The 27,127-nt window shown below is 53.9% G+C and overlaps 1 protein-coding gene across 4 annotated transcripts in view; it reads left to right on the top strand.

Moving 5' to 3' along the window:
* PTPRS (protein tyrosine phosphatase receptor type S) overlaps positions 1–27,127 on the top strand; it is a 156,846-nt gene that overhangs the window by 6,853 nt on the left and 122,866 nt on the right. Inside the window, exon 1 of one of the 4 annotated variants that reach the window (XM_069877970.1) lies at positions 20,988–21,144. The exons of the other annotated variants lie outside the window; for them this stretch is intronic. The gene's annotated coding sequence lies outside the window, so the exon portion shown is untranslated. Of the gene's footprint in view, positions 1–20,987; positions 21,145–27,127 lie in introns of those variants that run through there. 4 annotated transcript variants of the gene reach the window in all.

Genomic DNA, 27,127 nt, shown 5'->3' with positions numbered 1-27,127 from the left:
GCTCTGCCTCCTGTGAAGTGTAGATGGGTGCTGCTTCTGGCTTGCATCGAGCAAGGTTTCCCTCCCGCTGCTGCTTTCTGTTATTTACTGCCTGTTGCCAACGCTCGCTGCCAGCGGCTTTGACTCCTTCCCTCCATCAGAAGCCGAGCAGCAGGTTCCAGTTGCCAAATGAAGTTGCCATGTCACCACTGACTGGCACAGCTCAGGCTGTGTGGAAAGCAAAGGTGATGGGCAGAGCCGCCTGCTGCTGGGAGTTCCGAGTGGACAGGTTGGGGCCAAACTGTCCTTTCCTCTTGGTGACAGAATCACAGAATCACCTCATTGGAAGAGACCCACCGGATCATCGAGTCCAACCATTCCCATCAGTCACTAACCCATGTCCCTCAGCACCTCATCCACCCATCCCTTAAACCCCTCCGGGGAAGGGGACTCAACCCCCTCCCTGGGCAGCCTCTGCCACTGCCCAATCACCCTTTCCGTGAAAAATTTTTCCCTAATGTTAAGCCTGACCCTCCCCTGGTGGAGCTTGAGGCCATTCCCTCTCGTCCTGTCCCCTGTCCCTTGGGAGAAGAGCCCAGCTCACTCCTCTCCACAACCTCCTTTCAGGGAGTTGGAGAGAGCAATGAGGTCTCCCCTCAGCCTCCTCTTCTCCAGGCTAAACACCCCCAGCTCTCTCAGCCGCTCCTCTTCTTCTCCAGCCCCCTCACCAGCTTCGTTGCTCTTCTCTGGACTCACTCCAGAGCCTCAACATCCTTCTTGTGGTGAGGAGCCCAGAACTGAACACAGGATTCGAGGAGCGGTCTCACCAGTGCTGAGTACAGAGGGATAATAACTTCCCTGGACCTGATAGATGACATCCTGGGGCAGAGACGAGGCCCTGGTGGGCAGGGATGTTGATGGGGAGGATTTGGCATGTCAGAGGTTTCTTGGGATGCTGTGGTTTCTGCTAACACGTGGTCCCCCAGGATCGCTCTTGTCCCTCCAGGTAGCTGGATGGTGCACCTGGTCACCGAGGGGAAGGGGTGGATGGGGGCTGAGTGGCCTGGTGGACACCTGGGAGGGTGCTTTCTCATGGCTGGGAGTGACCTGGGGGAGCTGAACACCCTAGAGGGGCAGAGGGATGCTTTGGAAAGCCAGCGACACAGCAGGTGGGCGTCGTGGCAGCTGGTGTGTGGGGTTTGCCCAGTTGAACTGGTTCATGATAGGAATGGTTCTGATAGGAATGGTTGGGCTCGATGATCTGGTGGGTCTTTTCCAACCTGGTGATTCTATGAACCATCTGGTGTTTCCATCCCCCGGTCCTGGCGTGGGGTGCCCAGCAGCAGCAGGGACTTCGGCCACGAGGCAATTCGTGGGGATCCATCCCGCGCCGTGAGCTGAGCAGCGCGGGAACCTCCTGGTCGCCTCCTTCCCTCCCAGGCGCCATCTTATTTTTCTTAAACGTTTATGTATAACCGTACCCTAACCTATAAAAAATAGTTTAGGATGGCTGCCAAGAAAATCTCTGCAGTGCCTTGTGGGTAACTCCCTGTGAATTACCATAAAAGCCGTAGTGCGAGGCTGCTGTGGCAGTTGTGAGGATGCCAGTCATAATGCTCGGTATTTAAAATTCAGATGAATGTGTAATGCATTCGTGTCTGGATTGCAGAGCCCGTAGCGTTTCTGGTGTCCCTGCCCTGCTCGCTGCTGCACCCGCTCTTGGGTTTGAACATCTTCTTGCGCTCTTCCAACGTTTTACCCAACTGCAGAATGCAACAGGTAGCCAAGCGAGGCTTAGCCGCGCTCCGAGAGTGGTTTCTGATCGCTTCCTCCCGGGGGGGACGAACCTCCCGCTGCCCCTGAGCCGGTGGCAATATTTCACTTAAGGGAAAAGCCGCTCCGTAACCCTTCCCCTCCACATCCTGCATGAACGACGTCCTGTTTCCGAGGGCACTCTATTTCTGGGAGTGCTGGACGCCGGCACTCAGACTCGCTCGCGTATGTGGAACGTGAGTCGTCCCGCTGCTTGTTGGGGGATTTCTTGCTGTTGGGCTGGAGGAGGCTGCGGCTCTTTGCGAGCGAGCTGGTTAGCAGTCACCGCTTTGCTGTGTGCGCTGGGCAATACAAAATCCTTCTCTTCATTCTTCTCTTCATTCTTCTCTTCATTCTTCTCTTCATTCTTCTCTTCATTCTTCTCTTCATTCTTCTCTTCATTCTTCTCTTCATTCTTCTCTTCATTCTTCTCTTCATTCTTCTCTTCATTCTTCTCTTCATTCTTCTCTTCATTCTTCTCTTCATTCTTCTCTTCATTCTTCTCTTCATTCTTCTCTTCATTCTTCTCTTCATTCTTCTCTTCATTCTTCTCTTCATTCTTCTCTTCATTCTTCTCTTCATTCTTCTCTTCATTCTTCTCTTCATTCTTCTCTTCATTCTTCTCTTCATTCTTCTCTTCATTCTTCTCTTCATTCTTCTCTTCATTCTTCTCTTCATTCTTCTCTTCATTCTTCTCTTCATTCTTCTCTTCATTCTTCTCTTCATTCTTCTCTTCATTCTTCTCTTCATTCTTCTCTTCATTCTTCTCTTCATCCTTCTCTTCATCCTTCTCTTCATCCTTCTCTTCATCCTTCTCTTCATCCTTCTCTTCATCCGTCACTGCTGGTTTTCCTCTGGAGCGTCCAGCCAAGGTGACTGGAGGACTCCGAAGCGGAGCCTCGGCTGAGTTGCTGCTCCACTGGGCGCGGGTGCTTGGCAGAAGGAGTTGCGGATCTGCTGGGCATGATGGATCAGTTCATTTAAATTTGTCTGAAATATAATATTCATCACAGTGTCCGTGTCCCACCTTCATTACAGCTCCCCGATAAACATCTCTAATCGCAGAGCCATCTCTCTGCCCTGTCAGGAGCTGCCTGGGGATAACGAATACACTTTGGGAGCTGGGAAAGGGTGACTCGGAGATGTGCTCCTGGTCTCCCACCCCTGTCTGTCTGTGGAGAATCGCTTGCCTAGCTGATAAATAAAGCAAGAAGCGTGTCTGTTTTCCTGGGTACAGTGGTGCTGTTTGGATGTGACAGCTTCTATTCAGGGCTCTGAGATGGTGGTGATTCGGGTGTCACCTGCTGTCCCCATCTCGTCTAGGGGTTTCTGAAGGAACCCTTGAACACGGCCATGGTCCTGTCTGTGATTGGGGCTTAGGGACCACACCAGTGCGGCTTAACGCCCACTGGGCAGCCCTGCTGCCTCCTCCACCCAAAACTCCCTGCCACTCTCCCAGCTGGATGCTGGCAGGAGGGGATGGATGCAGCTTTACGCACTTGGGTGGGGATGGCCCTGCGTGTGGCAGAGCACGTGCCGTGTACGGCTCAGCTGGGCCATTTTGCTCGTCCTCCTTCAGCATCAGAGCCAGGATGGGAGCAGGCAGGACCCAGCGGGAGTCCTGGGAGTGGTTCAGCCATTGGAACGCTCAGCGAGATGCCGAGAAGATGCTGCTCTGGGGATCCTGGGGGCTGAGCGGTTGCTGTTTCGCGGAGAGCTCTGACTGCAGGAACTCAGCGTCTGCCCACCCTGTCCGGTGTGGCCGCGTGAATCCTAGTGCCCCGGCTCAGCTGCCAGTCTCGGCCACCCGCTCCAAAGTGAAGGTGACGTCTGCTGTGGCTGGCATGGTTTTCTTTCATCTGTGCAGCAGTAGGAGCTGCTGCTGCTCCTGCATGCCATTGGGACCACGCCACTTCAGCGAGGAGTGTTGTCTGATCATCCTCCAAACTCCTGGAAAGACTCTGGAGGTGTGGAGAACCAGGTCATCCCTGTTTTTTTAACCTTCACCATCACATTCAAAGCACTACGAGTCTCCAGAAGCCTTGTATGGACTTGACCTTAGGGGCTGCTCTGCTGGAAAGGGCTTTCCTCTCCCTGCGCCTCTGCTTGTTTCTCCGCTTCCTCCTCTACTTTTGACCCAGAATAAGCTGAGTTCCCCTCTAGTTTGGGATTTCCCGTCACCTCTGTTCCTTTCTGGAGTCCAGGTGCTGAAGCTTGCAGCCTGTTTCTGTCCTGCTGCAGAAAGTACTGGGAGGAGGATCGTGCCTCCGAATTTGGAGTCGGATGCTACGCTGCTGTGCAAACCCTGGCTCTGCTTGGAGCCCCACACAGACCCCCAAGGAGGGCAACAAAGCAAGTTCCCTGTGATCTCCTTCCTGCAAGGACTTGTTGCACCGTACTGATAAGAAGATTTTTTTTTCTTTTTCCAGGAGCCCAAAACACAACTTGGCACCCACAGAGGATGAGGCTGAACCCTGCTGTCATGCTCTAAGCAGAGCTGGGCACAGGGCAGGAGGTGTTGGCGAGGTCTGAGGATGAGCCACATCACTTCACGTCCTTGTGATGTTATCCCACTTCCTTGATGGATGAGGAGGAAGCTCCGGCAGCCCCTATCAGGTTTCAGTGCCCTGATTTTAGCAGCCTGACTTGCAGAAGCCTGTCTGGTGCTGTGGGGTGGGAGCACCGATGGCATTTCATGCCCCTGGTGCTGCTCACAGACTAAGTGCCTTGGAGGTTTTGGTGCTGGTCCCCGTGAGGGGATTCTGGTGAGGCCAGTTGAGAGCAACCACAGTCCTCTAGTGCTCTCACCATCTGCTTTTGAACTGCAGGCAGGAGGGCTACAGTTCCAATGCTTTATCTATCCGTCTGTCCCTCTGCAGAGCAGCTTGGAAATCTCTGGGCTGGGCAGCTGCCCCGGCTGTGCAAGGGCACGAGTGTCCCTTTGCTCCCCATCCCGCAGCTCCGAGGTGTGAGGACCTGAAAGTAGGTGTAAGAGTGCTTTGAGAAGAGGAAAAGTAGGGAGGTGGGGAGGAACTGGAGTGTTTCTTGGAGATAAGAGCAGAAGGTGCATAAAATATTGAATGGCTCTTGCAGCCAAGGCTTCTCATCCTGGCTGCCCGTGGGGTGTGCTGCACGGGCTGGGGGGCTCAGGTGGGTGTCCTGGGCCTCTAGGGTGCCCCTGGCCTGGCAGGAGGTTGGAATTTGGTCTAGATAAGGAGGGAATGCGAGAGGAGATGCCGTTTTCGTGCTTGAAGGTGTGTTTGCAGCTGGCAGGGGTCTTCCCGGTCTAAGTGTGTGCATGGATCTACATGTGAGGACCCACCTGGGGCATCGTCCCCAAAGTCCTACCCTGTCCCATGCTTTGGTTACTGGGCTGTCCCTCCTCACCGGCAAAGGGTGATGTGGTTTGCATCTCTGCTCTGTGTGCTGGGGAGCTGGAGATGGGGCTGGTGAAGCAAGGTGGCTAGGCAGGTAGTGTCTGTGCTGGCTTCACGTGTGTCACGAAGGGGTGAGCTTGCCGCATGCTTTAGCGCTTCATGCTGCTGGAATAGCTCGTGCTGATGGCATGGGAAGCTGGAGGAGAAGCGCTTTAGCTCTTGCTCAGAGCCCTTCTGCATGACACTTTGCAGAAGGGTAGAAAGCCCTTCCTGGAGGGGTTGGTCTCCCCGTGTTGGCCCGGCTGCTCCAGCCCGCAGAGCACGTAGTCTTGCATCACGCTCTTCATCCCCCCAGAGCCAGGCTCTAATTCGGCTTCGTTGCCTCGTAACTGGATCTCCCAGCCTGATGCTTTTGTTCTTGGCTTACCCTTGACTTTTTCCCGTGTCTTTGAGCAAGTTGTATCCCTTCTCCATGCCTCAATTTTTCATCCTCTACCCTGACTCCTGCAGGACAGATGCTTTTCAGGCAAGGGCTGTCCAGCAGCAACTTGTGTGGCGCTGGCTCCAGAGAACCTTGCTCTCCTGCAAACCACCCTCTAGACCACCTCATGAAGAGCCTTTACAAGCCACTTGGTTGCAATTTCTCTAGAAATATCAGAGGAGCTTGTGATGCTGGACTCAGTCTCATATCGGGATCCCAGGATGCTCTGCGGTGCACTTTAATCTTCAGAATGAAATTAAAGCTAGACTTTCAACCTGGATTTTTCTTTGAAAGTTGCTTTATTTTAAAGCCGTATTTTTTCTAATCGGTCTTTCAGGAGGGGGATAAAACCTCGTATCTGGAAATCTTACCTATTTAAATAATTGCCAGGCTTGGGTTTTCTTCAGTCACAAACTGGCTGTGCTGCTGTCTTGGTGCCCTCTGTTCTGGCAGCGCTGAGAGCGGTGGTGTCAAATGGAGTTCTGTCTGTCTGTCCATCCGTTCTGTCTGTACGTGCATCTCTTGGCTTCTGCTCCAGCTGGATGTGGATAGTGGGAGCAGGAGGGCGTGGGACCAAGGAACCCTTTGGCATGCTTGCCGTCGAGTCTCTCGGTGTGCTTTGGCACTACTGGGCTGGAGCCGGGAAAACACCCATCGCTGCCAAGCTCTGCTCCAGGCGAGGTTTTCCTGCTCTTGGGAAGGCTCCGGGGCAGGTGGGATGGGATGAGGCAGGATGAGCTCTTGGCTCAGGGGCGGACGGAGCAGGCGGCAGCAGACGGACGCGTGGGGGACGCTGCCGGGAAGGAGGCGGTGGAAGGGACGCCGGGTGCAGGAACAGCTCGTGCAGCTCGGCAGTGGAGGGGGTGCGCAGCCCCGCTGCTCAGCTTGGTGCCAGCTGCCCCCTCTCCGGCTGCTGTGGTCTTCCAGGTGGGGCTTCGTGCCGCCCCCTCCCAGGAGGATGTGTTGAAGCTTTGGCAGAGCTGCGGGCTGTGGAAGTGGGAGCTCCTGGCTGCTGCGGGAGAGTCCAGGCTCCATCTCACCTCTGTGGATCATAGAATCACCAGGTTGGAAGAGACTCACTGAATCATCGAGTCCAACCATTCCTATCAAACACTAAACCATGTCCCTCAGCACCTCATCCACCCGTCCCTTAAACCCCTCCAGGGAAAGTGACTCAACCTCCTCCCTGGGCAGCCTCTGCCAGGGACCAATGATCCTTTCCATGAAAACTTTTTCATAATGTTCAGCCTAACCCCTCCCCCGGTGGAGCTTGAGGCCATTCCCTCTCGTCCTGTCCCCTGTCCCATGGGAGAAGAGCCCAGCTCCCTCCTCTCCACAACCTCCTTTCAGGGAGTTGGAGAGAGCAATGAGGTCTCCCCTGGTTATTCTGGTTATTCTATGATTCTCTGACTGTTGAGACCCCTGTGAGTGAGCAGAGATGACTCTTGGGCCACCATCAGCCTCATGACACAATGGGAGCCTCCAGCCCTGAGATGAGGCTGGGGTTAAGGCAGAGGAACCTGCAGCAGCTCCTCTGCTCCCCAGCCTCCTGAAATCAAACACCCAACTGGCTCAGTGTCTGTAGCAACGCTGCTGGCGGTGGGCTCGGTGGCTCCAGCCCCTAGGACAGATGGACACCAACTGTTTTAGTTTTCAGGCGCTTTCATAACTTGCGTAGCTAGGCTTTGCACCATGCGGTGTCCTGTTCTGCTCCGTCTCTGGCATCGGCCGGTCTATAACTGTATGTTCCCAGCAGTAAATTCACCGCGAGAGGAGGTCTCGGGTTCCCTCCTGGCTGGAAGGTGCCTGGGAGCTGCTGTGCTTGCCTGTGCCCTGTGCCGTGACCCGGCGGGGAACGCAGCCCTGTCTGTGCGTGGCTCCAGCTGCGCTGACGCAGCGCTCGGCTCTGTCTGGAGGCAGGGTGTCCTCAGCACCACTTGTGGGATAACACAGCAGAAACCCTTCCGGACGTTCCCCTTCCAAGACCCAGCTTGGAGGAGGTAGAGGTCATGCCAAAGCACCGTTGTGTGGTTCTCCAGCCTGTGCCAGAGCTTTCCCTGCTCCCGGTAGGATACAAATGGGTTCTGTGGTGCTGCTGTTGTGTCCTGCCCGAGTGGCAGATGCCCTGAGTGGCTCTAGGAAAAGCCCTTTGGCTTGGTGCGCTGTTGCTTCTGCTGCTCACTGTAAAACGGAGCAGCATTCTGGGGGCTGTGGGGCAACTGAGAGCTGGGCTCTGTCTCCACGGGGCAGAAGAAGCAACGTGGAGCATTGCTGGCAGGCTCTGGGCAAGCATCGTCCTACAGCCAAACCCTTCAGGGTGCAAACTCCGGCTCTTTGGGGAGCAATTTGCAGTGGATTGTCTGCTCTGTTATGGGGCAGCCGATGGTGTGGCTTGCTCCTGGCCTTTGGGGCAGATCTGCCATTGGAGCGTTGATTATTCCTTGGTTTTGGTTGCAAGGGCTTGGCTGAGTATCCTGGCTGGTTTTCTTTGCCTCGGGTGAGTGCAGGAGCAGAAGGAGCTCTCTGTTTTCCAAGCTGGTCAGAGCAAGCAGGGGCAGCTTTTGAGGAAAGAGAGTGGTCCCAGCCGGCCCCCAGGTTGGAGGAGAGTGTGGTGGAGGGGGTTTAGGGGCCAAGGGCAGCAGAAGGTTTGCACTCGCGAGGAGGTGCTTGTGCTCTGGCACTGGTTGTTAACATCCCTTCGTGTTCTGCTGAGACCTTGTGGGACTGGGAGCACTGGGCTTGCTGGTGGCCGCCTTGTCCCCAGTGGTGACAGTGGCCTCATCTGCCCCGTCCCTTCAGCCGCACAGGGGAGCTCTCAGAGAGCCTCTCCCGACCTTTCCAGCTCCGTAACTTCAGCTGCCACCAATGACACGCTGACATTTCACGTCTTGGATGTCTGAGCAATTTCATAAAGAAAAAAGCCAGCAGAAATGGAACGCTTTGGCTTTTTGTGTCCGACAAATTGGATTTGTTAACCTGAAGCTTCATCTGTCAGCTGGTGGGGCCCCTCTGCGGTGGTGGCGATGGGGCCAGGAGGGCTGGAAGGAGGATGGAGTGGTTTAGAGCAGCAGTGTGTGCTTTGCTGTGTTTTCAGCAGTGTTTTTCTGGAGGCTTCTTTGGGAAGGATGGGTCTCGGCATCAGGCATGGGACAACCGAGCTACCAGCGCTGCAACCCCGCCTGGTCAAGGTGGTAATTGCTGTTTCTCTCTCTCAAGCCAGGAAAGCAGAGTTTTTACCTGCCTCCACCAACTGAGGAGGCTGAGAGGAGACCTCATTGCTCTCTCCAACTACCTGAAAGGAGGTTGAGGAGAGGAGGGAGCTGGGCTCTTCTCCCAAGTGACAGGGGACGGGATGAGAGGGAATGGCCTCAAGCTCCACCAGGGGAGGGTCAGGCTGAACATTAGGAAAAAACTTTTCATGGAAAGGGTCATTGGGCCCTGGCAGAGGCTGCCCAGGGAGGGGGTTGAGTCCCCTTCCCTGGAGGGGCTTAAGGGACTGGTGGATGAGATGCTGAGGGACATGGGTTAGTGATTGATGGGAATGGTTGGACTTGCTGATCCGGTGGGTCTTTTCCAACCTGCTCATTCTACGATTCTCTGATTCTATGACAGGGCAGTGCTGCCTTCACGGCTGCACGTTGCTCTAGGGCTCGGTGTGCACAGCCCTGGCCACGAGCCCAGTGTGTTTGCCCAGAGCAGGGGTCTCGTTTGGCACAGGGGAGGTGGGCACCGGCCCGTGCCGCTGCCAGGTATGACCCGACAATGTGTGGCTTCTAAATAGCACACTGTGTATCCCGTTAGTGGTGGGGCAGGTATGCTCAAGTAGGAGATGCGCTCCTGTGTCCCGTCTGCCGGGGAACGGAGGGAAGCGTGTGTGCAGGGGAGGTAATTTCCTCTGCTTTCAGGCTCTGTTCAGACTTAATGCAGTTTAACCCTGCTCTGGGGATGGGCACGAGGATTCCTGGGTCTCTGGAGAATTGCAGTTGCTTCCCTCCCCTTTTCCTTTTTGCTAAATTAAGAAAATAAGAAAGAAAACAAACAATGAAGCCGAGTGGGCGAGCACGTGTGGGAAGAGAACTGTCACAGGCAGCAGCCGCTGCCTTGGAGCTCTGGGGACCCTGCACCAGCCCGGCGATGCTGGCTGTCCCCGTATTGCCTCGGCACGTTGCTGCAGCAGCTCCCTCCATCTGCGCTGTCGTTGTCAGCCTTGCCTTTCCCGGCAGTGGTTTTCTCCCAAGTCCTCGGTGGATCCGTTACTGCCCATGTGGTCCTCGTGGCAACTTGCAGCCTGCACTTGGCTTTCAAAGGTCTCGCTTGGCTGCTCAGCAGGCTCCAGCGCGGGATGGCTGCAGGCTCTGGAAGACTCCAGCGCTGCTCATATGGAAACACTCTCAATAACCACAAAGAATGGAGATGGTGCTTTAAAAAAAAACCACAGAAAAAGGTCATCCGTAGGGGCCCGCAGGATGGGGATGTTGAAGCTGCCTCTTGTAATTTCTGCTGGGATTGTGTGACTTGAAACTCCTTGCCCCGAGGGATGTCTTTGCGAAGCAGAGATGTGCAGGAGACATCCCATCTTGTGGATATCACTGGGCTGGATGCTCCCTCCTGGGCGCATGGTCCTGCCAGGAGTTCACTGCCAAAATAACCGGCTGGCAGCCCCCATGGTGGTTCATCAGGAGGACTGATAACCCTGATTTTTCGTCACACAAGCCCTGTGCATCAGTTGCTGCGCTGAGCATTTCCTGTGCTCCCAGAGCAATCTCACGGGGCGGCCAAGTGAGAGTCCTGGAACCTCCTGCGTGAGCAACCGTGGCCTCTGGAACAGGAGAGGAGCCCCACATCTGGTGGGGATGTGGGTGCCTGAGCTGGCCCCAGCTTGCTGCTGATGTCACAGGGCTCCTGGAGGCTCAGGAACATGGCAAATGTCTTGCTCAGGTATTTGGAGGACTCAGCAAGGTGCTGCAGCAGTATGAGCCACTGCCTGGTGTCCCCTGTGGCTCTGATTTTCCAGGAGACCTGAAAGAGAGAAATTTCTTCCAAGATTATTTGGATCTTGATGTGTATGTTGCGGGGTTTTTCAGTCCTGGCATCATGCAGAAGATCCTCACCATCCTGAGCGTTGAAGACATGCAGCAAAGTCCAAAACTAGGGGCTGTATTTGAGGCTGTGGTGCCTAAACACTCCAAGCAGAAGAAAGCTCCGGCACAGCAGGCAGCGAGTCAACCAGGAAGGTGGCTGCCAGAAGAAACCCAAGGGGCTGGAACATCCCTTTACTCAGTTTTCCTGTGTCTGAAGTGCAAGTGGGAGACTTGGACCCGGCTTTTTCCCAATGCAGAGAAAGGGGCTGAAACCTTCTGCCCAGGGGCTGGTGCCATAGATGCGTGTGCCACGTCCTCCCAGCTCCATCACTTCCATTTGAGGATTTGATGCGTCCTGCTGTTTCAAAATAAATAGCTAGTTATTTTGGGCCAGGGAAGCAAACAAATCTACAGGCCAGTGATTTCTTCAATCATCCTGCATGCCACACAGGGGGAAAATTAATAAAGTACCTGCCGTCCCCTGAAGCTATTTGTTAAAGCCAGCGATAATGATGGGCAAAATTGAGTTCTTGCTTATGATGGGTTCGCTCGTGCTCCTGCACTCCCGCTCCCTCTCCAAGGCCATTCCTGACAGTGGGAAAGGAGATAATGGTCTGTGATCCAAGTCTGAGCTTTTCCATTGTTGGGAAGAGCAGCATAGGCTGTCCAGCCTCTCATGGGGAGTTTGTGTTCTGGGAATTGGGTCCTTCTAGGTGTTTTGGAATCCATGAGAAAACTGGATTATCCTGGAATCCCTGTCATGTGGGTAATGTGAAAGGCTCACTTGGTGAGTTTTGGCCTTTAGATGCTTTTCAGGGCTTTGCAGGAACCAGTCCTGGTGTGTGCCTGGTGGTGCTGGCTGTCGGAGGAAGGATAATTTACTTTATTTACTGGTTTAGCGGTGTACGTTGTGCATTGCATCAGTGGAATATTCACTGTGTAAGCAGCAAGTTAAACGGCTGTGAGTGTAGGAGCCAACCCCAAACACGCTGATGTGGAGGGGAAGCTGAGCAGGATCCAGTGGGCAGAGGCTCTCGAGACATGACTTGAAGAAAAACCTGTCTCCCTTTTTTGGATAATGCCCCATTCTTAACCTTGTCCACAGAAGCCTTTTTGGCATCAGGAGGCTGAAGGCGGTGTTTGCTTCTCTGTGTTTTGGGGTTTTTTTGTGATGAATATTCTCCTCCCCCACAAAATACCCCCTTTCAGGCTGCTTTCATGTTCAAAGCAAAAGGAACGTGGCTCCTCCTGCTAATGAACCTTTGCTGGTTGCCCCAGCTCATGGGTGGGTGTGAAGAGCAGATCTGAATTTAGCTCACTGCTGGTGAGGCTTTGGGAAACGGGGTGGGGGAAAGTCCCTTTTAAGTTCACTCTTGCCTTAAGAGACGCTCCGTGGCTGGCGTTAATTGGGGAACGCGGCTGTGAGATGGGATGAAGCGGCCCTTGAGCTGAAGGTGTGCTCCACGGCAGTGGGTGAAGCTCCCAGCCCACTTACTGGAGGGCTCACAGGTGCTGGCATCAATGAATATTTAAACCAAGGGTTGATCTGTGTTCAGAGCATTTAAATTAGAGTGCAAGCTGTATTTTGAAGCTGCTGGTGTTGAGCTCTTGGGTGCCTGCGGGTGGTTGGTGGCATCTCCCTGTGGTGAGGCAGCAGGTGCCCCTTTCCAGCTGAGCTCTGGGTTGCTCTGTACCTGCCTCCTGTGCCTCCAGGTTGCTGTGTACCTGTGCTTGCTGCATCCTCTTTGCAAGCAAAGCAATACATGGTCTTTTTTTTTTTTTTTGTGAAAACATGCTCTGCAACGATGCCGAATGAAAGACAAATTTACTGCTCTTGGAGGAACAGGGAGATCTGGTTCGTGCTGGATGCGAGCAATGGGTTGAATCCTGAGTCCTATCTTTAAGTTCCAGATGTCCGTGTTCATCTTGGGACTGTGGGTCTATGACTGGATCCTGAGTCCCTCTCCTGGGGGCTGGGAGGAGCTGAGCTCCCCTCCGAGCTGCTCCCCTCCCAACGTGTGGAGCCCTCACCATGGATGCTCTCGGTAACACCATGTGGCTGCACCACGAGCAGCTCAGGCCTTCTCTGGCACAGAAAGGACAAATTAAATAAATGTGCTTGATTGCTTAAACATTTGTTTTTTAAATTAGCAGCAGCTTTTTTAGGTTAAAGTATGTGGATATGCTGCTGGGGGAACACTTTAGCAAGTTGGTTTGTTTTTTTTTTTCTTCCTAGTGCTGCTTTTCCAGAGTGATTCCTGATTTAAAAAACAAATGCAAAAGGCAGGCCAAGTTTGAGGTTTGATCCGGTAAGAGATGTCGATGGGAAGAAACGGCGCTGCTTGGAGCCGCGGGGCCCTGCTGGGCTGCGTGATGAGACGGGCTCAAAGGCAGCAGTGTTGGCAAACCGTGCCTTGCAAGTGCTGGAGAAAAGGATCCGTGAGCGGCTCGTTCAGGGCATCCACAGCTTCTCTGGGGAAGCTTTAGTGGTCCATGAATTGTAAAAGTATCAAAAATCCCTACAAAGAGGCGTTTGGAGATGCTGTATATGGGAACATCGTTGTCTGCGTGCTCATAGGGATGCGGATCAGAAGCCCTTGTGCCATGGGTCTCAACGAGCTGAGCTTGGGTTTGGTGTCCCCTCTACGCTCGGCACGGTGGATAACCCTGCGCTGAGCTCTTCTCTGGCTGTGCCTCTGGTTTTGTTTTCATTCTTTGGTCTCTGTCCTGTTTAGATGGCAAGGAGCCAGCCCAGTGTGAGGGTTACAGCTTGCTCGGCATTGCAGGATAAGGGGTTTTAGATGCTGCTCTAATAGTAACCAAGATTGCTAAATAGCATCTCTGGGAAGGGAAAATGCAGCCAGGGAGACGCTAATGCTTCAGATCGACCTTGCTTGAAGCGTGTGGGGATTTTGCTGTTTCCAGAGGCTATCAGTGAACTAAAATAGCATCTGCCCAAAGAAACGATGCCAGTAACGGAGCGAGCGTCCCTGTGTGTGTACCTGTAGAAGCACCGTCCCCGCTGGGGCTCTCTGGGTGGGGTGGCACTGAGGATTAAACTCTACACCAGCGATTTTAGAAAGAAAGAAATAAGGTTCCCGCAACCCCGCTGCTTTTTGTGTCGTTGCCCTGGGCTGTAGCAGAGCTCTCGGCAGTAGCTTGGGAACCAGCCTGGCCTGGGGGAGCCCAGGCAGCACCCCGGCTGGCGCCGCTCCCTTTCCCTTTGCATGGACCCTAAGCCACATCCTTAATTTTTAATCAGCAGATGCATCCAGCACAAGCACAGCTTCAGCAGTGCTGCAAGGGTTGACGTGCAGCTGCAGGATCAGGGCTTCTCCACAGCCAGAGTAGGGAAGGGGATGAGGGAGGCAGATGCCGCTCTGTCCCTTGGCTCTGCACCCTTCCTAAAAGTGACCAGCAGTGGGTTTTGTTGTTGTTATTTTGTTTTTACTTATTATAGATTTAATAAATGGAATTAAATACTGTGAAACTTAAGGTAATTAAATGTGAAAGCAAAAGGAAAAAAATTGTAAAGCATCCTCTCCAGGAAACTAATAGGCTCCATGCCTCCTTATCCTAATGATTTTCATAATTTAGCTGAATGCAGATATAATGGAGCTGGTGAACCTTTCTGGAGCTCACTTTGGATTTAATGGGCTCCTTGCTGGGGAGCAGGGTGGGGGCAGGTGCAATCAGTGTTCTTTGGGAGGGAGCGGAGAGCCCGAGAGGCTGAGACGAGCAGCTAGGCAGGTTTTCCAGAGGCTTAAAGTTGCTGTGTGTCCGCACTGACTGCTCCCTCCTTCCCACCTGGAATTAACCTCAGAAACTGTGTTTCAGAGGCCACGTGGTTTCCTCCGGCTCGGCCGACACGACGCTGCCAGCGGGTTTTGCCTTTCTACCCAACCTCTGACCCTCCCTGGGACGAGGGAGCCGCAAAGCTGGGATCATCTGCATTAATCTGGTCTCATTGAGGCGGGATCAGTGAAACCACCTCACAGATTCACTGTATTATGGAGCAGATTGAGGGACTTAGAGAGCAAATTTAATAAATATCATTTCGATATTACTTGGTGGAAAAAAAATCCGCTGAGCGGCTGATGTTGGAGCTCCCTGTGATGGATGGTTAACAGGGACACGGTGGGTTTGGAGAGCTGGAGAAAACGCTGAATATTGATGGGGGTTAATATAGATAGAAGGATGGACTGCGTGCAAATTGGAGCCAAACCGAGCCCTGGGCACCCGGGTGGCACCTCTCCACGGGCACCCATGGCTCTGGAGGCAGTGGCCACAGCTGAGCTTTTCTTGCAGCTGGATATTTAGATGTGGCAGCTGCCTCCGTGGTTTGTGCCAGGGGGGTGACACGGTGCGGTGCCACATCCCAGGAAGCTCCTGGGGCTGCTGGGACACCTCCAGGTGTGGGGGTTTGGGGTCCGTGGGGCGTTTGGGGGTCCCATGGTGCCTCTGTGTCCCAGGCCTCCCTGTAGTTCTTGGAGGAGACTTGGAGCTGTGCTCTAGCACGTCGGATGCCTCTGTGGGAGCTTTCCAGTGGAAAAAGCAGAGCTGCTCTAACAGGCAGCAACGGGGGGGACATGAGGTGGCTGCCGGCACCCGGGGTGCACGAGTGGGAGCTGGGCTGGGAGCGGGCACCGTGCCTGTGCTGCGATCTGTGCTCCGTGCCAGGTCCTGCTTGCAGATGGGGTCTTCTGCCCAGCAGAGAGGTCCAGCCAAGAAGAATCCACTTCATGAGGCCCAAGGAAAGCTCTGGCCACAGGGAAAGCAATCGCAATGGGAAAGCCCAAAGCCTTTCTTCCATCTTCATGATGAGCGAGGTTTTGGCTCTGCTAGAGTGTGGGGATGGGTGCTGCTGCCCATTGCCTCTCATGGGAAGCGTGTTTGGATTGTGCGCGTTCCCAAAAAGCTCCAGTGAGGATGGGTGCTCGTCCTGTCCCTGTGCTGAGCACCCGCAGCGGAAAGTGCAGTGCTTGCAGCCCAAGGGGCTGGTTCAGCTTTGTCCCTGGCAGGACCCCCTGCCTGCTGGAAAAACACTTGGGTTAGGAGAAATGTGTGACCTCTCACTAACCCCCTTCCCCTCCTGCTCTGTGTGATGTGAAAAAGGGAAAAAGAAAAAAAAAAAAGAAAAAGAAAAAAACCCACGTCGTGGCCAATCCTAGGAGGGCGAGGGCCGGGATCATATCATTAAAATGCTAAAAATGAGTGTGCTGAAAACAGACACAATTGGGTATTTAAAGCTCTGAATGAAAAGAGTGTGTGTTAGCCGGCTTGCGGAGAGCCGGTCTCCCAGAGCCCCTGGAAAATATGTGGTCAAGCCCGCACCATTAACTTTTTGTTTCTGGTTTGGAAAGTAGCTGTGAATTCCCAGAGGGACCCGGACCCCGCGTCCCTGCCAACCCCAGGAGGATGCCCTCGCGCTGCCAGAGGGGCAGCTTTGCCAGTCGCTTGATGGGTGTCGAGGAGCCTTTGCTGTCCTGCGGCAATCCTTATCCTAAAATACGTCACTCTGCAGTGTGGCCACTGCGTCCCCAGGGTGGGAGCTGCTTCAGCCTTGCCCCAAACCAGCCATGGATTCACCCCTGGTGAATTACTGCTGGGTCACTTCAGGGCTGTTGCATCATTTGGCCAGCAGGTCAAGGGAGGTGATTCTGCCGCTCTGTTCCTCTCTTGGGAGACCTCATCTGCAGTATTGCGTCCGGTTCTGGAATCCTCAGCACAAGAAGGAAATGGAGCTGTTGGAACGGGTCCAGAGGAGGCTACAAGGATGATCCGAGGGCTGGAGAACCTCCTGTACAAGGACAGGCTGAGAGAGTTGGGGTTGTTCAGCCTGGAGTAGAGAAGGCTCCATGGAGACCTTAGAGCAGCTTCCAGTACCTGAAGGGGCTACAAGAAAGCTGGGGAGAGACTGCTTACAAAGGTTTGGAGTGATAGGACGAGGGGCAGTGGGTGTAAACTGGAGAGGGATAGATTAAGACTAGACATAAGGAGGAATTTCTTCCCCATGAGAGTGGTGAGACCCTGGAACAGGTTGCGGAGGGAAGTTGTGGCTGCCCCATCCCTGGAGGTGCTCAAGGCCAGGTTGGATGGGGCTTGGAGCCCCTGATCCAGTGGGAGGTGTCCCTGCCCATGGCAAGGGGGTTGGAGCTGGATGATCATTAAGGTCCCTTCCAACCCAAACTATTTGATGATTCTATGATTTGTTTGCAGCTCCTTAAAACCTGGGCAGCTGGGGCTCATGGGGGCTGCCAGCTCCAGCGCCCACGGCCCTACCAGGAGATGTGGGACCCTGCAGTGGTTCTTGGTGTCTCCTTTATGTGGATTTTGCAGCCATGCTCGAGCATTGGTTTGCCACATCCCTGGGCAGAGGTTGTGGCTGTGTTGAGCTGCTGGGTGACGCTGGCTGCAGCGTCACGTGCGGCATTGTGCACGGGGTGAGTCGGGTGTGCGAACGTGGGTTTCCCTCGCGTGCGTGTGCAGAGGGATGCGCGTGGGTGCAAAATGCCCCTAAAATGTCTCCTAGGGCCAGGACTCGCTGCCAGGCTGGGCAGAGCTCCAGCAGGCAGGAACAGATGAATCAGACGCTTAATGGTAAAACCAAATCTCTCGGAGCATTAAACCCAACTCAGCTCCAGTGGGCTCCTTGCTGCCGAAAAGGGAGCCCCAGCGCCAGGGAGCGAGGAGGGATTTTAAACCAAACTGGGGCTTTTTTGGGCCCCCCTCCATATCTCTTGGCTGCCAGCAGCTCCGAAGGGAAGTTTCACCCCGCCTCCCGCGGTCTCAGATGTCAGGTTGGCAAGAAAAATCCCATCTGTTTTCAATCTGGATCCTCACTTCCATCCACCCAGCGTTCCTCCTCCCGTGCTCCCCCGCTCCCAGCCCCCAGCGCTGGCGTGTGCACCAGTACGCTGGGATCTTTTTTTTTTTTTTCTTTTTTCCTCTTCTCTTTTTTTTTTTTTTTTAAATTTTTTATCTTGTTTTAATTCTAAAAATGTCTGTGGCCTCTTTGCCCCCCGCGCTCCCCCTTCTCCCGGCACATGCTCGAGCACAACCCTCTCCACGCTGGGCTTGCCAAGAGCCTCCCTGCGCTCAGCTCCTCTGCGGCCGCTGGCTCTGAGAATTCCCAGATGACCCAGGATTTTCAACCCCGAGCTTTCAAAAAAGAAAAAAAAAAAGGCAAAATATTGAAATATCTGTGTGTGAAGGGAAAAAAAAAAAAAGCAAAATGGAGAGAGTAGGGGAGGGAAGGAATTCTGTTGTTGTGATTTTTGTGTTTGAGGGTTTTATTCAGTTCCAGCCTCTTGGTACAGTTTGGAAAACAGCGAGTACAGCGTGTTTTGTTCCTGCCCAGAGATAACAGAGCTGCTCTGAAATCCTATATGGACTCAATGCAAAGACGCGTATGTAGCGATTGTGATATCCTTGTCTCTCTCTGAAGAAACCCATTCGTTGCACACCCCCGCTCGCCTTCCTCTTGCTGTCTTATGTCTTATTTAAACTATAAAGTCCTCAGGCTAGGAATTACCTTCTCTCTTTACAGATGGCTGCGAGAGCTTTGCACGTCTGTGGAGCGCCATGAAAAATAAATGGAGAAGGTTGTGGCTTCTGCTGTCGGGATTTCTTTTCTTTTTTCTTGCCTTTAAGTGTTTGGAGGTGAGAGTTTGTCTGGTTGTAGAGCCAGACCCCAGGTTTGAAGGACCAATGAGCAGTGTTGGGCTCTCGTGGCTGGGTTACCCAGTTGCTCCCCTTCCTTCTGCACCCACTGGCGTCCGAGCACTCGGAGCTGCCTGGTGTTCAGGGTTTTGCACCGTGGCCAAGGCTGGGGGCTCAGGGGGAGCCCCAGCTCCTGCTCGGATGGGATGTGCCGTGGGAAGAGCGTGGGTGCTGCTGGCTGGAGGGGGCAAGGGGTGTGCAGCTGCCGTGCCTCAGTTTCCCCTTTGGGCAGCTACTCTCGGGAGGAGGAAATGGCGGTGAGGATGAGGGAAGGTTGTGTTTTATTTTGGGAAGTACAGTGTCAGCTGTGGGAACAGACCCCAGAGGACCTGGCATGGGGGAATGGACCCCAAAGGGGCCTGATGTGAGGTGCTTAGACCCCGAAGGGGCTAGTGATGGGGCGCTCAGAACCCAAAGGTGCCCAGTGTGGGGTGCTCAGATCTCAAAGGTGGCCAAGTGAAGGGGGGACCGACCCCCAAGGGCTCAGACCCCAAAGGTGCCCAGTGGGGGTGAGACAGAGCCCAAAGGGGCCAATGATGGGGAAACAGACCCTAAAGGTGCTCAGTATGGGGGGCTCAGACCCCAAAGGTGCCCAGGGATGGGGGGCTGACCCAAAGGTGGCTGGTAGGGAGGGCTCAGACCTCAAAGGGGCCCAGTGGGGGTGAGACAGACCTCAAAGGGCTCAGACCCCAAAGGTGCCCAGTATGGGGCTCAGACCCCAAAGAGGATCAGTGGGAGGAGCTTGGCCCCCAAAGGTGCCCAGTATGGGGGATCAGCCCCCAAAGTTGGCTGGTAGGGGTGGCTCAGACCCCAAAGGTGCCCAGTATGGGGGCCTCAGACCCCAAAGGGGAGCAGTGGGGGGAGCTCAGACCCCAAAGGTGCCCAGGGATGGGGGGCTCAGACCCCAAAGGTGCCCAGTGGGGGTGAGACAGACCCCAAAGGGGCAATGATGGGGAAACAGACCCTAAAGGTGCCCAGGGATGGGGGGCTGACCCCAAAGGTGCCCAGTGGGGGTGAGACAGACCCCAAAGGGTGCAGTGATGGGGAAACAGACCCCCAAAGGGCTCAGCCCCCGAAGGTGCCCAGTATGGGGCTCAGACCCCAAAGAGGATCAGTGGGAGGAGCTCAGACCCCAAAGGTGCCCAGTATGGGGGCCTCAGACCCCAAAGGGGAGCAGTGGGGGGAGCTCAGACCCCAAAGGTGCCCAGGGATGGGGGGCTGACCCCAAAGGTGCCCAGTAGGGGTGAGACAGACCCCAAAGGGGCCAATGATGGGGCAACAGACCCCAAAGGTGCCCAGTATGGGGGCTCAGACCCCAAAGTTGGCTCGTAGGGGTGGCTCAGACCCCAAAGGTGCTCAGCCATGGGGGGACAGATCCCAGAGGGCTCAGACCCCCAAAAAGGGCCCAGCGAGGGGGTCAGAGCCCCGAGGGGCGGGCCGGGGGCGGGCCGGGGCAGGCCGGGTCCCCTCAGGGTCCCCGCGGCTCCGCCCCCCCCCCCCCCCCCGGGGTTCGCGGCGCCCCCGGCCCGAGCGGGCGGTGGCTGCGGTGAGTCCGGGCTGCCCCGCGCCTCGAGTTACGAATGGAGGGGGTTTCACCGGTTTTAAAGTAGGGGAAACGCTCCCCCCCCACCCCCCAAAATCCCCGGGGGATGCCGGGGGCTCCGGGCGGGGCGGGGTGGGGGGAGCGGGCGTCGATTCCGCCGTTCGTGTTCGGCACCGCGGCCGGGACCCTCCTCTTTTCTCCTCCCCGTCCTTTCCTTCCCCCCCTTTCCTTCGTCCCCTTTTCTTCGTCCCCTTTTCTTCATCCCCTTTTCTTCTCCCTTCCATCCCCCCCTTGTCCTCCCCGCCGTTTTCTCCCCCCTTTTCTTCCTCACTTATGCTTCTTTCTCCCTCTACTCCCCCCTCTCCTCGAGTCCCCCTTTTCTATTCCCCCCCTTTCTATTCCCCCCATTCCCCCTTCTGTTCCCCCCTCTACAGCCCCCTCTTCCCCCCTTGCCCTTTCTTCTCCCCCCTTCTCTTCTCCCCCTTCTCTTCTCCCCCTTCTCTTCTCCCCCTTCTCTTCTCCCCCTTCTCTTCTCCCCCCTTCTCTTCTCCCCCTTCTCTTCTCCCCCTTCTCTTCTCCCCCCTTCTCTTCTCCCCCCTTCTCTTCTCCCCCTTCTCTTCTCCCCCTTCTCTTCTCCCCCCTTCTCTTTTCCCCCTCCTCTTGTCCCCCTTCTCTTCTCCCCCTTCTCTTCTCCCCCCTTCTCTTCTCCCCCTTCTCTTCTCCTCCCTTCTCTTCTCCCCTTCTCTTCTCCCCCCTTCTCTTCTCCTCTCTTCTCCCTCTTCTCTTCTCCCCCTTCTCTTCTCCCCTCTTCTCCCCCCCAACTTCTCCCCGTCAACTTCTCCCCCTTTCTCTCCACCTCCGGGGTTCATTTTTCTACAAAACTATCTACCAAGCGTACAAACTGCATCCTATACCCCCATGTGCAGCCGTTTGGGCTGCGAAGGGCCAGTTCCCCGGTTCTCCAGCTCCCCCTTTTCCTCCGTGTGGTTCTTTCTGTGCTGGAGATGGTTTATGTTTCTGTGAGCAGAAGGCAGCCTGCTCTGCAGCAGTGGCCGGTGGATGCTCTGTGCAGGATGCGACCCAATAACGGACAGCGTTGGTCCCTGTAAACATTGCACAATTCCTGCGCTCGGCTCCCAGGCTTGTAACGTAACTCACTTTCTCTGTTTTTTTATGAATTGCTCGCTCACCCTTACGCTGCTGCTCAAGCTCGAGATGCAGATTTGTCTGAAGTCTGTAATTTTAGAAACATGAGAGGAGACAAAAAAAAAAGCTCCATTTTGTTACGGGAGCTGTGTAGCTGGAACTTCCCTGAGAAATGGCCATGTTGTATCCCTTTATGATCTCTTTCTCGCTCTGGTAAAGGTAAAATGCTTTCGTGTTGCAGGTAACTTTTACGTCAAGGTGCTACCATTGAATTCACAGCAGCTGGTCTGGCTCCAGGCAGCTAAAAGAACGCTTGAAATTGAATTTAAATGTGCATTATTCATTGGCGGAGAACTCTCCTGCAGTTACGGGGAAAAATGTAAAGATTGAGCTGATCATTACTATATAGAAAAGCGGTTTCAAACATTAACGTTATGATTCCTCTCAAAAAGAGAGGATTCTCCAGGCTGTGCTCTGTATAGCTGCATCGCGCTAGCCTTTCATTTCCCTTTTCCTGAAAACGTCACTTAGCAGAGGAGAAATCACAAATTCGAGCGCGCTGGGATCACCGCACACAGAACAGAGGAACATCTGCTGAAAAGAGACTTTCTGCAAATAACAAACCACCTGCGCTGGGGGATTTTTCTTCTCTCTTAACTAGCTTGGCGTTCACTGGGCGGGGGGCTGTAACCCACCACGACTCAGTTTCTGGCTGCAGAGGGCTGGCATTGTACAGGGCTGGTGTTTATTTACGGATTTAATGCTGTTAATTGGGGTTTGGGGGTTTTCTTCACCAAAAAGGAGGAAGTGAAAAATGTGCCTTTGAGCTAATTGAGCTATTTTAACTTTTTTTTTTTCATGATCTGCGTTTTCTGTAACGTAATGAGTGTCTGGAGTTGATTGGTGCCGTTCGAGCCACCCTCTCGCTTCTTGCGGAGGAGCGTGTTGGGGTGTGGGTGCGAAGATGATGAGTAAGGCTGGCTCAGATGGTAGCTCCTGCAAAACGAGGTGGTCCCACACCAGGGACTGAGCTGCACCACAGGACGGGTCTGCGCAGAGGATGGGGCTGTGCTTTGCTCTTTTGCTTTTCATCCCTGGAGGAAAAACTGTAACACTCACTATCCTTTCATGTTGTTGCTCCAAGAACCTGATGAGTAGAAGGGAAAGTATCTTTTCATCTTGGGAGCATGATGCCAGTCCCTAGTGCAGAAAGAGGCACGTTGCCTCCAGGTGAAGCGTGAGTGCTTGTTCCCAATCTTTCTACCAGGTAGTGGAAGCGAGGGAGTGTGGCAGTGTTGGGGCTCCTGCACTGCAGCTCCCCTGCTCCACAACCTCCTCCTGCAGCCAGGAGGCAAAGCAGGGATTTTTCACAGGTGCTGAAACCAGAGAAGGCCCAGTTATGCTTTAAACTCAGAAGAGATATATCATTTTTTGGGGAGGTAGAGGTACCAAAATAAACCGTCTGAGGGCTCCGTGTGCAGGCAGAATGAATTCAGTATTGGTACTAAATTCCTGCAAAGGTGACAGTTGCAGCAGCTATACGAGGAAATCCCTCATTACCCTGCAGAGCTGGAAAAGCAGGATATGGTGTTTTATTATGTTTCTTAACCTTGATCACAGCGAGTTTCAAACACCCTCTTTACCCTCACTGTTGAATCTGGCCTGTGGGTACAGATTCTTGTACGGCACAGCTATTTCACAAGATTTAATCTCTAAGGAGTGTGCCAGAAAAACAGCCTTGGGGGACTGGCAATCTGCAAGCTTCCTTGTCTGTAAAATGGGAATAGCGATGCGTAACTTCTGTGAAGTGTTCTAGGGTCGCCCAGTGAAAAGCGCTGAAGTGCCATGGGTTGAATCGCTCGGCGAAAAGGAGACAAGGCAGGAGCAGTAGCGAGGCTTGCCCGGGCTCTGTGGCAGGTCGACAGCAAGGCCAGGAATAGACCTGGTATCTCTGATTTGTGCTCGAGTGTCCCCGTCTGCAGCGCGTGGGCACAGGCCAAAAAAAGAGCAGCTGGTACTGGTGTCACCCAGCTACGTGTAAAGGAGGAAGCTGAGGTTGGACGATCCCATCCCTGGTGCCTTTCTGGGTCTGCCCCGTGGTGCCAGGTGTTGGAGGGACGAGTTGTCTGACACCCGTTTGGGAAGAGCTGGATTGGAGCCACTGGCTCCTTTCATGCTGGCTCCTGTGCAGGCTTTGTAGATGCTGCTTACTTGGGCTGAATTTTCAGCCAGTCACCTGGAGATTAAAGCCCTGGACCCCGTCGCCGCTACCCCCAAGCCATCCTCTGCCCTCTGTTTGAAGCCATTTTGAGCCCCAGGTAGCCTTTATTCCCACGCAAGGCTCTGCTGTTGGGCTCGGTGGAGATGGCAGCGTGTCCTGTCGCCGTGGGAAGTGCAGTGTTGTTCCGTTTGAATTTGTTTCCTGCTGCGTTTGCGGGTGTGAAGAAGGAATGGCTAAAATTAGGGGCTGTAGAAGGTGTGAGACACCGTGTTTGTTCAGGTGCTGGCAGTGGGAAAACTTCTTCGCAGGCAAAGCTGCCCTTCCCGAGATATTTTGTAGGAGTAATAACTGTCGTGGTGGGTGAAACCTTCTGAACCAGGAGGCACCTGGGAGGTCTTAGAGCTGTGAGCGTGCACAGGCTGGTGCAGGGATAGAGATCGATCAGACTGACCCCTGCAACACCTCTACATTCCTCATGCACCTTTTGCTATTTCCAAAGTGACTGCCACCTCAGTTTTGCATGAGCTCATGTGTGCCTGAGGGAGCTTGGGTTTATGAAGAAGCTGTTCAGCCCTTCCTCTCTATTTACAGGTAACTTCTCAATGGGTTTTGAGGGTGTCCCAGTTTCTCCGCGTACTGATTAGCGCTCTCGTTAGCACTTTGTAAGTGCATAGCAAAAATTGTTTATTAAATCTGTGCGCAGGTAGGTTTTGTTCATGTGAGGAAGCCTCGTGGTGCTGAGTTTCAGCGTCAGCTCCCAGGATGACTTAACCTGCGGTTGCTGGCGCGCTGGGTGTTTACAGGTGGGGGGGAAGCGATGCTGCTGCAGCTGAGGGAGCCGAGACCAGCCCCCTGCTCATGATAATTCTTAAATAGTTCATTTGGGCGTAATGCTGCTTTTTGCAGTTGATTCCCTATTACAAACAGATTTTCTGATAATGGCACCTGTGCCATTCAGATGGGATCATTATTATAATAGCAGCAAGTATTGTTATGGAATTGGGATGTGGAATTTATGTAGGATCGTTATAATGACAGAAGTAATACCATAAATAAAATGATGCTGTAACAGCAGCACTAAACCTGGGTGTAGTAGGGAGAATGTTAGCTCAGATTTCCCCCAAGCCTCAATGCCTTGAGCCTTTTGAGGATTTGTCCATAGGGTCCCAGCCTGCAGAGGAGATGGGAGAGTGAGTGGCTGGGTGGGCAGGGGCTGTCCCCACACGTAGGGATGCTCGAGGCTGTGGGAGGGAGGAGAGATGCTCTTCCCATACAAGTCATGGAAACCGTAGCTGGAGCTGTTTCAGCAGCCAACGGGGAGATCGTTGCAAATGATGAGGTTGTAGAAACACAGGCGTTCCTCTCGCTTGGCGGACACCAAGTTCTGCCATTCGACTGGCTTTGATAACACGGGTTTCTTCAGGATGTGTTTCAGGCGGGGCTTTTCCATGCACAGCCTGTCCCCGCTGTGCTGTGTTGGGACGGCTGTGCCTGCCGGCACGTTGCTTCTCCCATTTCTCTGTGGGAAATGTGGGAAAGCTGGAAATGGCATTTGTGAAATGAGGATGGGGGTTGTAGCTGTGAACTGCGCAGCAGGACTCTCACAGAGGAGGCTGATGTGAGCAACATGGCCCGATCCCAGCAGCAGTAGCACCAATCCCCTGCCCCCAAACAGAAGAGAAAGGGAAGAAAGGATAAAAAATCACTGCATTTGAAAAGTTACTGTGGACATGGAGTGGAGATTATCCCCCTCTCCACTTCTTTTTCCATGAACAAATCCCTGGAGATGGGTGTGTTGTCCTAAAGGCCAGTCTTGTGGTCAGGTTTAGTAAATACAGATAATCCAGATGGCTAATCTGGAGTGTGGTTTGGCTAGCAAAATCCTTCTGGCAGGCAGCAAGGAGGATGCCGGGAAGAGGTTTGCAACAGTCGTATTTAAACAAAGTCACTGCTAATGCTGCTTCAGCCGTCGTGGGGACAGCACAGATGTCTTGCTTGGGTTCGGATTTTTTTTTTTTTTAAATAAAATCCCTTTTATTTTCCATCAGTGACCCCTGTTTTAAATCCCTGATCCAAGAGGGGTTATTATAACCCTTTGGTGGGCTCAGATGCGATTTGAGCCCTGTCCCCGTGGCCCTGGTGCCTGGGATGCTCAGGGATGTTCGGTTGAGGTGTTGAGCTTTGAACTCTCAGTTTTGCCCAGGGGCCCCATAGGGATGGGGGCGATGGGGTGATTGCTGTTTGATGCTTGGTGCTGCCTTTGTCAGTGGACATCTGGTGCCAGGATTGCTGCTGTCGGGGCTGGGGGTGGGCTGCGGGGCCAGGGAATGTGATGGATTAGTGCGGTTGGAGGGCTGGGGGAGGGGGCAGCTAGGGTTTCAGCTCTTGCTGCAGGTAGGGAGAGAATTTGGGGATTAGGGGCACTTTCCTGCTAGCTGCAAAAGGGAGAGGATTCAGAGAGGGGGAAGGGTTGGGAAGAAAATAGTCTTTCCAGTGTCCCCAAAGCAATGACATTTGTTTGTTCGGTAGGGCAGACAAGGGAAATGTGTGCGCGTCCAGAGCAGGGGATGAAAAAAATCCACAGCAAATCTGGTGCCAGTCTGTCCCCCAGCTTTATAACCCCTGGGAATCCCGCTTGCTTGTGTTTGGCCTCGGGGTCACTTGGTTTATTCCCTGCTGCTTCGAATGGATTCAATAACCTTCCTCTCTCCCCAGAGATCAGCTTAAATTAAAACTTTATCCTTTACTTAAGGAAGCAAGCAGCAGCTCTCCCCATGCTCTGTTACAGGATCTGGGTAAGTGCATGGCCCCGTCCGTCCGTCTTCCCCCAGGGTCACCAGATGGGCTGTGCCAGGAATCAGCAGCTTTTTTTTGAGCCACTGGACCAGGAGAAGGGAGATGTGGGATAGGGGATATCATCCGCCCCTGAGCAACACGGATGAAGAAGCGAGAAAGAAAATCCTGATTTTTAAAAGCTTCCCCCAAGGGCAGATTCTTCAACACGCTCTGGCCTGGAAAGGGGAAAATGGCTATTTTGCTTGGGGTAGGAGCACCGGGGATATCACTGGGGTGGCTCGCACTGTCCTTTCCCAGGGCTCTTAGTGCCAGCGAGTGTCTATGCGTGAGTGGGAAGACCCTGTCCCTTGTCTGCCTGCAAGAGCAGGAGGGTTTGCATAGAGGCAAGGACCAGTGGGAACTGGCTGAAACGGGGACTTAGAGGACTAGCCACAGCGAAATTTAATCTCCAGCCAGCGCCGTGTTTGGGGATCGAATCCATGGGTAAAAACTGCCCAAAAGATTTAAAGTCTGCTGGCTTTGCCTCCTGGAAATGCTGCTGCAGGGAGGTTGGCTCTCAGGGAGGCATGTTTGAGCCTTTGAGTCATTATTTTGGGGGCTACGCGTGCACACACGTGGGTGGGAATTTTGGGTTTGTTCCGTGTGGGGAGGGACGTACAGCCGACAGCTCCGTGGGCACCGGTACAGCCCCAGCCAGGCGGGTAGCTCTGTGCTTGTGCTGTAAAATGAACCCTTGTAGGTGATTTATTTTCCCCTTTCCAGCGGAAATTGAGAAAATTGGAGGTGGGCACAGGAAATTCTGTGAAGAAAACGTTGGGACTGAGATGAGGGAGGTACTGTAAAGCGCGGGAGAGGCCTGAGGGGTGTTGGAGGGTTTGGACTGCGGGATCTTTTGTCTTTCCTTATGTTGCTGTAGTGGTAATGTCGAGGCTATTGAACTGCCTTTTGAATTTTGATTTCTTCTCTGTG

This window comes from Phaenicophaeus curvirostris, chromosome 28 (genome assembly GCF_032191515.1).
Source record: "Phaenicophaeus curvirostris isolate KB17595 chromosome 28, BPBGC_Pcur_1.0, whole genome shotgun sequence".
Classification (NCBI taxonomy): domain Eukaryota; kingdom Metazoa; phylum Chordata; class Aves; order Cuculiformes; family Cuculidae; genus Phaenicophaeus; species Phaenicophaeus curvirostris.
This window is presented reverse-complemented; position numbering and strand designations above follow the sequence as displayed.